This window comes from Doryrhamphus excisus, chromosome 22 (assembly GCF_030265055.1).
Source record: "Doryrhamphus excisus isolate RoL2022-K1 chromosome 22, RoL_Dexc_1.0, whole genome shotgun sequence".
Classification (NCBI taxonomy): domain Eukaryota; kingdom Metazoa; phylum Chordata; class Actinopteri; order Syngnathiformes; family Syngnathidae; genus Doryrhamphus; species Doryrhamphus excisus.
In genome coordinates, this window is record NC_080487.1 from 12877864 (window position 1) to 12890352 (window position 12489).

General features: G+C 41.6%; 1 long non-coding RNA gene across 1 annotated transcript in view; it reads left to right on the forward strand.

Moving 5' to 3' along the window:
• The window catches only part of LOC131109877 (uncharacterized), a 133023-nt gene extending 120909 nt beyond the window's left edge, over positions 1-12114 (forward strand). Inside the window, exon 6 of the long non-coding RNA XR_009120797.1 lies at positions 12007-12114. This is a non-coding gene — a long non-coding RNA (uncharacterized LOC131109877). The remainder of the gene's footprint in view (positions 1-12006) is intronic.
• The last annotated feature ends 375 nt before the right edge of the window (positions 12115-12489 follow it).

The following is a 12489-nucleotide window of genomic DNA, read 5'->3' on the forward strand; positions in this document are numbered from 1 at the left end:
CTCCTCTCTTGTAGAGAAGTATTGGATGACATTTTTAGCAAATTGGTTATTTTTAGCCTTATGCATTATTTTAGCTGTTTGAAGATGAACTATTTCCGCAAGTTGAAGTATTTGTCATTTTAGAAATAAGGAGTTAGTATGTTCTCTGTAGGCGGCGTTATGAATTATCCTTTTCATCATAAAAATTGTACATTTTGAGTATATTTTGTGGAATGAATTAATAACAACATTGCTTTATTAAAAAACTACTTGGACATGTGTGCTGTTGAGCCAAGGTTCAAGAGGCCAAGACTTCAAAAAGACGATCCTTTACCAGCGGTGTGTCACACCGCCGTGATGGAGTCCAAACGCTGCGTGGTCTCCGTGTGAAAAGTCGCATGCGGGCTGAAGGTATGCCGACTTCTTTGGACGTGTGCTTTCTCTCATCTGGGCTCCAAACTAGCATGGCGCTAATAACAACACCAGATATTAATCGCCGGCCGGTGCGAAACAATTAAGAGTCGGCGAACGACTCATTTGTTGTGACGTGTTTTGGCCTCTTTGCTTTCGTTTATGGATCGCTCGCATCCATTCACACGCGGGTGTGCATTTTTTTAAAAATACCGTTAGGGCAGGGGTGCTCACACTTTTTCAGCATGCGAGCTACTTTTAAAATGACCGAGTCAAAATGATCTACCCACTACAAAAATGCAAAACATCTATTTATTTTCAAATGTATTGAGGATTATTTGTACGTACAACGTATGTTGATGTACCTTACATAACCAAATGAGCCAATATTGCAAAACACACATAATTAACTATTAACATTTTTTGTAATTACCTGAGTTTACTTTGATGACTTGCACTGAATTGAACCAGCCAGGGATGCATAGTCCGGACAGTAGCTGCTGATAGCCAGCCTCAAGCACACTTCCAAATGTTTATCAGTCATGGATAATATCCGTATCATAATATCCGTATAATATTCCATATCCGTATGGAAGTGATATGTTTTTTGCCTTTTTACTTGGTCCAGCTCCTTCACTCATTTTAGTGACCATAAACTTTAGCGAGGGCTTAAAATCTCGCAATTCGCCGACTAGCTTAGCACTTGTTGTTTACGCATGAGCGGTGACCTAAAGGTCAAAATTCAGTTGTCATCTGATTGGTTGTCCTGTATGTCAATCAAGTAACGGGGATGGATGATAGGCTGACATCGTAAGTTCTGCTGCACTTAGAGACGTTGTTTGATTTGATTGGTCACCCGAAGGGCAACATTCAGTTGTCATCTGAATGGCTGCCCTGTATGTCAATCAAGTGACGGCATTGATGCTGGGATGATATTTTTTTAATGTCACGCCGCGATCGACCAGCGATCGACCAGTACCACCTCCGCGATCGACCGGTAGCTCGCGATCGACTTAATGAGCACCCCTGCGTTAGGGTATGAAACTGGGGATGATGAAACTGGCCATGTTCACTTCCTGTTTTTTTTTTCGCGGCATCATTTTTAAAAGGTAAAAACAATGACTGCAACTTGGCAGAGGATGAAACAAACGCACCGAAAAAAACATTAATATTTCTCATATTTTGGAAGCAGACTATACAGTACATACAGAATCTGTGCTATTTAATCTCTTTTAGAGAATAAAAAAAAAAAAAAAAAAAAAAAAAAGGTCAGCTGGGAGCGAGAGCTCTTTTTTCCACTCCCTTCTTTCGCAGGCTGAGAATGATGGGCCCGGCTTTTCCAAGGCAGCCCATTTGTCTGTCAGAGCTGTGAGCAGAGAGGGTGATTTAGCTGCCGTCACATGAAGCTCATGTTCGCTTGATGATACCGCACGCCGGGGGTATGGGGAGAATTTGTCACCTGGAGCTTTGACAGCAAGATAATTGCTGATACTTAGCAGAATAATAGGATCCAGGCATTAACGACCGCACCGCCTTGTAGGGATATTTGTTGCTTAGGCTGCACTCGTGTAGCACGGATCATTCAAGTCAATTACAGCTTTATATACGATATTCTAATATTCCTTTTGCTTGTCTTCGTCGTGTCACGGAAGCCAGTGGTCAATCAGCAGGACTCATAACGCCAATATAGACCGTTTTGGAGCACAGCAGGAACCGGATGTCTCGACACAAGTTGGAGTCGGGGCTCATTTCTTCGTTTTATCGTGCAAGATTTAAAGACACAACGGTTAAAAGTTTGGATTTTTTGTGTATTTTTTTTCCCTTGGTGACAGCTTAGTTTTCCTCTGTTCCTCGTTCACGCCCTTATTTTGTATTCACTTCCTGTGTTGCTCTGTTCTGTTTTCCGTTCCTTTCAATTAGCACCTGTTTCCGATTTTCTGTTGCCTATTTAGTTCAGGTGCGCGTTCCCTTCGTTGTTGGACTTGCTAGTGCGTCGTTTTGCTGAATAGCGAAAATAAATATATTTTTTTTACCTGCATTTGGGTCCTTATCTCTGCATCCTGGGGTCGAAAACCGTAAAACTCACAAGCCGGGATCATAACATACCATATGTGCAATTGTCAAGCACGTTTGAAACAGCTCATACTGCACCAAAGTTCCGTACAAATCAAGAAAATAAAATACCAAACAAAAAGTATAAGAACAAATAAATAAGAAGGTCTTAAAAAGATGGCCCCTTTAGTGCCGATTTAAAACATTCCATAGAAGAAGCAATTTCCGTTCAGTAATTTGTTGAAAAATATACATTAAAACAGGGGTCTCAAACATGCGGCCCGCGGGCCAAATGTGGGTCGCAGGACACTACTTTGAGGCCCTCCCGCCTTGATATGAAAGTTTAATGTTAGTGCGACCCGCGCAAGTTTGATATGGCTGCTGTATGACAGGGGTCTCAAACATGCGGCCGGTGGGCCAAATGTGGCCCGCAGGACACTACTTTGAGACCCCCGTCTTGATATGAAAGTTTAATGTTAGTGCGGCCCGCGCAAGTTTGATACGGATGCTGTATGGCAGGGGTCTCAAACATGCGGCCCGAGGGCCAAATGTGGCCCGCAGGACACTACTTTGAGGCCCCCGTCTTGATATGAAAGTTTAATGTTAGCGCGGTCCGCGCAAGTTTGATATGGATGCTGTATGGTATCATGTACCCAGAAAAAATGATTACGTTGGATTCATGTTCATGTTAAAGGTTAAATAACTGTTAATAGTTATCCTCCCTATCCGTGTGGAAGTGGTAAGTTTTTAAGCTATTGAAGTTTAAAGGAAATAACTTGAAGGCTACCGTTGAGGTCGCTAGCTCTCTAGTTTGCGAGTTAGCATGTGTCTCAAGACCCTGCAGTTGCGCAATATGTTGTAAATAAAAAAAGTATAAATTTGACTATAGTCGTGTTTTGTCACGTCTACAGGGCTCTAATAATTTTGGACCAAAATTTTGAAATTTCCTTCATTGAGGTAGTTGGATTTTTTCCCCCCATTTTGCTAAAATGTTGACACGTCGCTTCACTGAAGCGTTGGGAAATTTGACATGCGTGTCAAATTCTGTCCAAAATTTTGATATTCACATTCACTGTGATATTTGACTCACTTTTTGACATTTCCTTTCATTGGGAAATTTGGCTTGAATTTTGACTAAAATTTTGACTAAAATTTTGATGTTTGCCTTCATTGACGTAATTGGCTAATTTTGGGCAATTAGCTTAAAAATGGACATTTTCCACCATTGGCATATTGGGGGACCATTGGTCTTGGTTAGATGTTCTTCGGTGTCAGGATGTTTGATGCCAATTTTGACATTTCCCTTCTTTTGTGGTTGATCTGTGATATGTTTTGCATGGTCCTCAAATATAACCCCCCAAAAAACTTTGGGGGATTTCTGAGATTTGGCAGGAAATGTTGTCTCGTAGACGACTCGTAGATGGATGAGCTGGGAAAAGTGACAGAAACGTCATCAAAATTAGCTCATCCCGGGTCAAGGAGGACTTGCAGATCCTTCGATGGTGTCAACCAAGGAGGGCTGCCCGAAGTCGAGGTTGGCAGAACCAAACCGTCAGTAGCTTGGAGTTTGACCAACCATCAAGGGTCTGGGTGTCCACTTTCAGTTCATTTCGCCCTTTATGTCACCTCTGCAATAAAGCAATAATGTTGTCCGTGTTCTCCGAATAAGAAGTCCTCAAGGCCCCGTCGTGGTCCCACCCTTCTTCTAACCAAACCTAATGAGGGCATGCTTTTAGTAGTCTCCAGCATGCAGCCCGGCATTAGCGATTAGGTCAGTGGAACGGCCGTCAGCCCCGGCTGAAAGTGATGGATGACTGGCGGAATGAGTTTCTGCCCCGCCGCTATTGTGAAATCTTTTCATTGTCACTGACGGTGAGGGGCGGCGGGGGTGTCTATGAAAGGGGGACTGACAAATGAGGGGAGCGAGTGTCACAAATACCCTGCTGAGACGTGAAGTATTGATCAAAGCAAGTTCCTCACTCCCGTCCCCCTCCCCAAAAAATGACCTACTCATAGTCCGATACAGTAGTAGTAATAGTCCTAAAAAATGGTTGGGAAGTGGTAGTGATGGTGGGTCGGGTGGGGGGGGGCAAGTGTTACTGTGATGAATGTGTCACCTCCATCTGCTTTCAGCATATGTGATAAATATCTGGACTCATGTCTGACCTCCTGCACTTAGCAGACACATCTCTCACGTCAGCGATGGCCAATCGGGAGTAGCAGCAGTGCTTTTGTCGACCAATCAAACGACATTTGTCCCTCCCCATCTATAGACATACACTTTACATACAGATAGTCATCATGGAAATGACTATCATATCAGTTTGGGGGCTGTTTATGAATAATTATACACATGATTCTGTGTACTTTAATGGGTCAAATACAATACATACAGTACTTCTACCAAAATACCATCATCAAATCTTACATTTATCTATTCCATGTTGCCTAAATGAAGCGTTCCCAAGCATAAAAATGGCTAATACAAACCATAATACAAATACAAGGCATTAAGACGCATTCAAATTGTGACTGTAGGATTCTACACTCGTCACTAGTTGTCCGTAATGTTGCATTGATGTTTGGTGAGACACACAAGCACCAGACTTGATTGCCGGAACAACAGGTTTTTTATTGCAGGTTTGAATTAGCTCACAAGAGCGTAAAAATAATAATAATAATAATAAATATGAGAGTAGCAACACGGCGGTCGAGTGGTTAGCACGCAGACCTCACAGCTAGGAGACCAGGGTTCAATTCCACCCTCGGTCATCTCTGCGTGGGTTTTCTCCGGGTACTCCGGTTTCCTCCCACATTCCAAAAACATGCTAGGCTAATTCTAATTAGCGACTCCAAATTGTCCATAGGTATGAATGTGAGTGTGAATGGTTGTTTGTCTATATGTGCCCTGTGATTGGCTCGCCACCAGTCACCAGGGTGTACCCCGCCTCTCGCCCAAAGACAGCTGGGATAGGCTCCAGCACCCCCGCCACCCTCGTGAGGATAAGCGGTAGAAAATGAATGAATGAAATACAAGGCGTTAAGACGCATTCAAATTGTGACTGTAGGATTCTACTCAATACTTTGTCCCTTCTTTGAACAACACATGTTGAAGGCTTGTTGATAGCAGAGGGAAAATATTCCATTCCTAACAGAATAATATTTTTCACTCATGGAATCCAAAATCGTGTCATTTGACGTTTTTGGTCACATTGTTAGGAGTGGAATACTTTGTCCCTCCTTGAAGGCTTTTGATAGCAGTGGAAAAATATTCCATTCCTAACAGAGTAATATTCTTCACTCATGAAATCCAAAATTGTGTCATTTGACGTTTTTGGTCACATTGTTAGGAGTGGAATACTTTGTCCCTCCTTGAAGGCTTGTTGATAGCAGAGGGAAAATATTCCATTCCTAACAAAATAATATTTTTCACTCATGAAATCCAAAATCGTGTCATTTGACGTTTTTGGTCACATTGTTAGGAGTGGAATACTTTGTCCCTCCTTGAAAGCTTGTTGATAAGAGGGAAAATATTCCATTCCTAACAAAATAATATTTTTCACTCATGAAATCCAAAATTGTGTCATTTGACGTTTTTGGTCACATTGTTAGGAGTGGAATACTTTGTCCCTCCTTGAAGGCTTGTTGATAGCAGAGGGAAAATATTCCATTCCTAACAAAATAATATTTTTCACTCGTGAAATCCAAAATCGTGTCATTTGACGTTTTTGGTCACATTGTTAGGAGTGGAATACTTTGTCCCTCTTTGAAGGCTTGTTGATAGCAGAGGGAAAATATTCCATTCCTAACAAAATAATATTTTTCATTCATGAAATCCAAAATTGTGTCATTTGACGTTTTTGGTCACATTGTTAGGAGTGGAATACTTTGTCCCTCCTTGAAGGCTTGTTGATAGCAGAGGGAAAATATTCCATTCCTAACAGAGTAATATTTTTCACTCATGAAATCCAAAATCGTGTCATTTGATGTTTTTGGTCACATTGTTAGGAGTGGAATACTTTGTCCCTCCTTGAAGGCTTGTTGATAGCAGAGGGAAAATATTCCATTCCTAACAGAGTAATATTTTTCATTCATGAAATCCAAAATCATGTCATTTGATGTTTTTGGTCACATTGTTAGGAGTGGAATACTTTGTCCCTCCTTGAAGGCTTGTTGATAGCAGAGGGAAAATATTCCATTCCTAACAAAATAATATTTTTCATTCATGAAATCCAAAATTGTGTCATTTGACGTTTTTGGTCACATTGTTAGGAGTGGAATACTTTGTCCCTCCTTGAAGGCTTTTGATAGCAGTGGAAAAATATTCCATTCCTAACAAAATAATATTTTTCACTCATGAAATCCAAAATTGTGTCATTTGACGTTTTTGGTAAACGGGAATATATAGAAAGTACTTATTTTCTTATCCGAGTATCAGCGTGCTAAATTAGCCAACGGATCTGAGTGGACTGGTTGTTTCCGCACTTCCTGCAATTGATTGTTTCCCGAGTGAGCACAAAGAAGGGTAAGCATGCGTATTATTCACACGGCTTCTTCTTTATTCCTTCCCCGTCTGCGGCGTTGCCGTCTGACCTTGCAGCTTGCGCGCCCGCCCACCCCCCCTCCCCATCCATCTTGGGCTGTTTAGCCGTTTCGCTGGATACATACTGGCCAGATTAACACAATTCATCACCGCAATCATCCTCCATTCATCACCCTTCCCAATGAATGTTTTGACGTCCAGTTAATTTTCTGCTGATGATTTATCAAATTATAATTACCATACTCTGAAGGAGTCATTCGTTATCTTGATAAATGATAATGATGCCAAAGTGGATTGAATTTTAAGTAAGTTCTCTCTGATGGCAACATATGCATTATGGTGAGTAATGTCCTGCAATTTTTGTCCCCTGCGGCGCCGGGAACGAGTCGGGATGGATCTTTTGTGACGTCGGCAGGTTACTCAAGCACTAAGGTAGCTTTGGTAGTTTGTTTGTTTGTTTTTGAAGTAAGCGTGATGCGTTCACTGCACTTTGCATAACCGATTGTATGTTTTTCATCAGAATGAGTACACGTCATCTCACCGGTTGTTGATGTTGTTTGGCAATTAATTAGTACAGTGTTGTCACGGGTCATACGGTCAGTTTGCTCTCGGCGGTTTGATGTCGGGTTGCCGTCGGTGCACATGATGTGATTGATAACGTCAGTTTTTTCATTCGGTTCTTAAAAACATGTCCCGTCCTGTAAAAGATGGTATGATTGTGGGCAACCTAAGACCCCCTGAGAACCTAAAAGGACCTGTTAAACCCCACACATACTCATAATGGAGGTTTCCTGCATCCCGGATAGTCGGAGGTGCATAAAAACAAAGACTTGATTACAGGAGGGGGGGGGGGGGAGAAAAACGCTTAATCCCAGCTTGACATGTCAAGCGAACAACACTGGCTTTGAAGTGACAATCTTTTCAGAACCCCCTCGGCTCATTGCACAGTAAAGACCACCTCATACCAAAACGGAAGAGGGCGGGTTCACAGATGGTTAATGATGAGTTTAAGGGCACTTTAACCTGTCAGAGATCAGCTAGCAGACATTCCTCGCGGCAAAATAGAGATATGAATCGATCAAAGTAATTCTGTAGAGTGCTGCGGTCAGCGAGAGCAGTGATTTTCAACCACTTTTTATATTTAACATTTATTAATCATCATTTGCAAATATTATTGACACAATAGCCATTATGTCAATAGTATACATTTGGTTTATTTGCTCAAACGGAAAGAATTGAACAGGGATGGAATATTCCTTTAACCCTTTGTTGAAAAATATACATTAAAACATGGGTCTCAAACATGTGGCCCGCGGGCCAAATGTGGCCCGCAGGACACTACTTTGAGGCCCCCCCCTCCGTCTTGATATGAAAGTTTAATGTTAGTTGCGGCCCGCGCAAGTTTGATACGGATGCTGTATGGCAGGGGTCTCAAACACGCGTCCCGCGGGCCAAATGTGGCCCGCAGGACACTAGTTTGAGGCCCCCCCGCCTTGATATGAAAGTTTAATGTTAGTTGCGGCCCGCGCAAGTTTGATATGGATGCTGTATGGCAGGGGTCTCAAAGACGTGGCCCGCGGGCCAAATGTGGCCCGCAGGACACTACTTTGAGACCCCCGAATTGATATGAAAGTTTAATGTTAGTTGCGGCCCGCGCAAGTTTGATATGGATGCTGTATGGCAGGGGTCTCAAATATGCGGCCCGCGGACCAAATGTGGCCCGCAGGACACTATTTTGAGGCCCCCGAATTGATATGAAAGTTTAATGTTAGTGCGACCCGCGCAAATTTGATACGGATGCTGTATGGCAGGGGTCTCAAACACGCGACCCGCGGGCCAAATGTGGCCTGCAGGACACTACTTTGAGACCCCCGAATTGATATGAAAGTTTAATGTTAGTGCGGCCCGCGCAAGTTTGATATGGATGCTGTATGGTATCATGTACCCAGAAAAAATTATTACGTTTGATTCATGTTCATGTTAAAGGTTAAATAACTGTTAATAGTTATCCTCCCTATCCGTGTGGAAGTGGTAAGTTTTTTGGCTATTTAAGTTTAAAGGAAATAACTTGAAGGCTACCGTTTTTAGGTCGCTAGCTCTCTAGTTTGCGAGTTAGCATGTGTCTCAAGACCCTGCAGTTGCGCAATATGTTGTAAATAAAAAGAGTATAAATGTGACTATAGTCGTGTTTTGTCATGTCTACAGGGCTCTAATAATGCTTTGTTCATTTTAATATGAAAAAAATCATTTGTCTACCCACCAACTATATGTGGTTTCTTAAGTTTTTATTATTTGCCGTTTTATTATTATTATTATATTTATTTATTTATTACTGATTGATTGATTTTCTTTATTCTTGATTTGTTTATTTTTCATCTTATTTTGTGCAGAAAAATAAAAATTAAGATATTTGAGAACAGTGGAATGTTTTATCAGAGCTTTTATTGTAGAAAATCGGAACCAAAGCACTGAAAAAGTTTGTATATTTTTCTGTTTTTAATAAATGCTTTTTTTTTTGTTTGTTTGTTTTTTTGCTTTAACCAAATTCGGAAAGAGAAAAACTCGTCATGTAAAAACATGGCTACTGTCGAGTGTCTGTGGTGTAAAGACCGGCATAGCAATGTAATATTGGTGCGTTTGGCAACACCTACCTTGTTCCTCTGATAGACTTATTGATGCACGTGTGAGGTCGTGGTGACATTTTGTAACATTTTTGTTTTTTTTTCCCAATGTAAAAAAAACGTGTAATGGCTCAAAAAAATGTTGAAAAACACTTTGACGGGAATCTTTCAGTTTGGCTTCTTTATCGCCCTCAAACAAAAGTCCTAATCCCCTTGATCAGCAAGTGTGAACAACGAGGCGGCGGTAAACACAAACGCACCTGCGAGGACAATGTCTTTGTCGTTCAGTATGCAGAAAAAAGAAATGCACACAAGGCAGCTGGAAACCTTTTAATTAGTGCTAATTACCTTAGCTGAGAAACAGTCAGGGAGGCTTTAAGGGATTTGTGTCAGCGCGTGAGAGATCAAAGATTGAAGTGGTCACGTTTTTTTTTTTTTTTTTTTTTAAACTTGTGCTGAGTCAAAAACTAATAAGGAGAGTGATAATGGGACCCGGGAGGGTAACAACCCAGGTGGCGGTGTCTTTTAATCCCCACAAAGACGAAAAAGCAACCCCTGGTTCAACCTGTTTGTCGCTAACTAGGTTCCATTCACAGCTGCTATTTCTATTGGAAATATAAGCACGCGAGCGTGGCTTCAACCTGTCAGGCCAACAAGTTAAATCTTATGATTACATGAGCCAGAGGGGTCAGATGAATTTCCAGTCACAAGCCATCAAGTCAGCCCGACGGTGACGACGGTGTCTTGCGAGTTCTTTTTCCGCAGCTTAAAGTCGGGTCCCCCCCCCTTTCACATCCAATTCACCGTCACATTCTTACCTACCGGCAACCTCTGCTGAGCTGCGGTCATTAATCAAAGTGGAGTGCTGTCCTGACCTCAGCCACCAATTCCCCACCCCCGTCCCACCCTTATACCCCCACAACTCCCTTTGAAGTGCGGTGTCCTCTGCGGCATGAGGAAATCATTTGCTGCCTGATTCAATGAGCCGTCAGTTGAGCTGGCCGACCTAATGACATGTGAGAATATTAACCTTCTACCACCAAGAGCGCTTCTTTCTGGGAAGCAGTCTATTATTCATCCAAGGTTTCGCTCTCGGACCCGATTTCAGCGGGCGGCGGCTTCACATCGATAAGCCTCTCAACCGTATCGTTGTTATATAGGAATTTATCACCGTGGCGGTTGCTCAATCTGTCTGGATAATCAGATTTTTTTTTTTTTTGTTTACATGACAACATAAACCTCAACCCAAACTTGATTGTCTGCATGATCTGTACAGGTGTCGACATAAGCGGCGATATACCGTCAACTTCTCGATATTAGCGTCCACTTATAATGTAGCCTTTCACAACTCCACTGATATTATTCTGGAAATTACCTTACTTACTACCTTACATTACTCCCGATATCCTGGACGTCTGATAATATATAGATCAGGGGGTTTCAAACATGCGGCCCGCGGGCCAAATGTGGCCCGCAGGACACTACTTTGAGGCCCCCCACCTTCATATGAAAGTTTAAGGTTTATTGTCAAGGTTTAGTCATAAAGCACATTTGAAACGGCTCATGCCGCACCAAAGTTCTGTACAAATCAAGAAAATGAAATGCCAAACAAAAACAATAACATCAAGTAAATAAGAAGGTCTTAAAAAGGTGGCCCCCTTTAGTGCCGATTTAAAACATTCCATAGAAGGAGCAATTTCCGTTCAGTCATTTGTTGAAAAATATACATGAAAACAGGGGTCTCAAACACGCGGCCCGCGGGCCAAATGTGGCCCGCAGGACACTACTTTGAGGCCCCCGCCTTGATATGAAAGTTTAATGTTAGATCATGTACCCAGAAAAAATGATTACGTTTGATTCATGTTCATGTTAAAGGTTAAATAACTGTTAATAGTTATCCTCCCTATCCGTGTGGAAGTGGTAAGTTTTTGGCTATTTAAGTTGAAAGGAAATAACTCGAAGGTTACCGTTTAGGTCGCTAGCTCTCTAGTTTGCGAGTTAGCATGTGTCTGAAGACCCCGCAGTTGCGCAATATGTTGTAAATAAAAAGAGTATAAATGTGACTATAGTCGTGTTTTGTCATGTCTACAGGGCTCTAATAATGCTTTGTTCATTTTAATCTGAAAAAAATTATTTGTCTACCCACCAACTATGTGTTTTTTTTAGTTTTTATTATTTGTTGTTTTATTATTATTATTATATTTATTTATTACTGATTGATTTTCTTTATTCTTGATTTTTTTTTTCCATATTATTTTGTGAAGAAAAATAAAAATTAAGATATTTGACAACAGTGGAATGTTTTATCAGAGCTTTTCTTGTAGAAAATTGGAACCAAAGCGAAGTTTTAAAATATTTTTTGTTTTTAATAAACGCGTTTTTTTTTGTTTTTTTTTTTAGAAAACCTGATGCGGCCCAGTCTCAACCAGACCCGAGCTCCAGTGGCCCCCAGGTAAATTGAGTTTGAGACCCCTGGTACAAGTGATAAACGTTGATGACACCGCGGCGGATATCCGTATAATATTAATCAAACGGTATTATCGTGAGAGGAAGTATTTATTCGGCGCACCTCCCGACCTAAAATGGTTGAAATGGTTGGGTCATAACCAAAACCAAAAACAACAACGGCAGCCATATTTGTGACTTATAACTGGAAATACGTATTTTTAAAGTACGCTAATGTCCAATATTATTCGTTGAATTACACGTTGGTCCATGTGACCCATTGTTTTCAGTCATTTTATGGGTGCAAACCAACCCTAAGTCCAAAGCATGGACTGCCCAACCGCCCTTTCAGATGTTCCCAACATGACCTCTAACGCCTTTGACTCGCCCGCATACACGATGGCAGTCAGGAATCAAGGCGACCGCCATGCTTGTCAC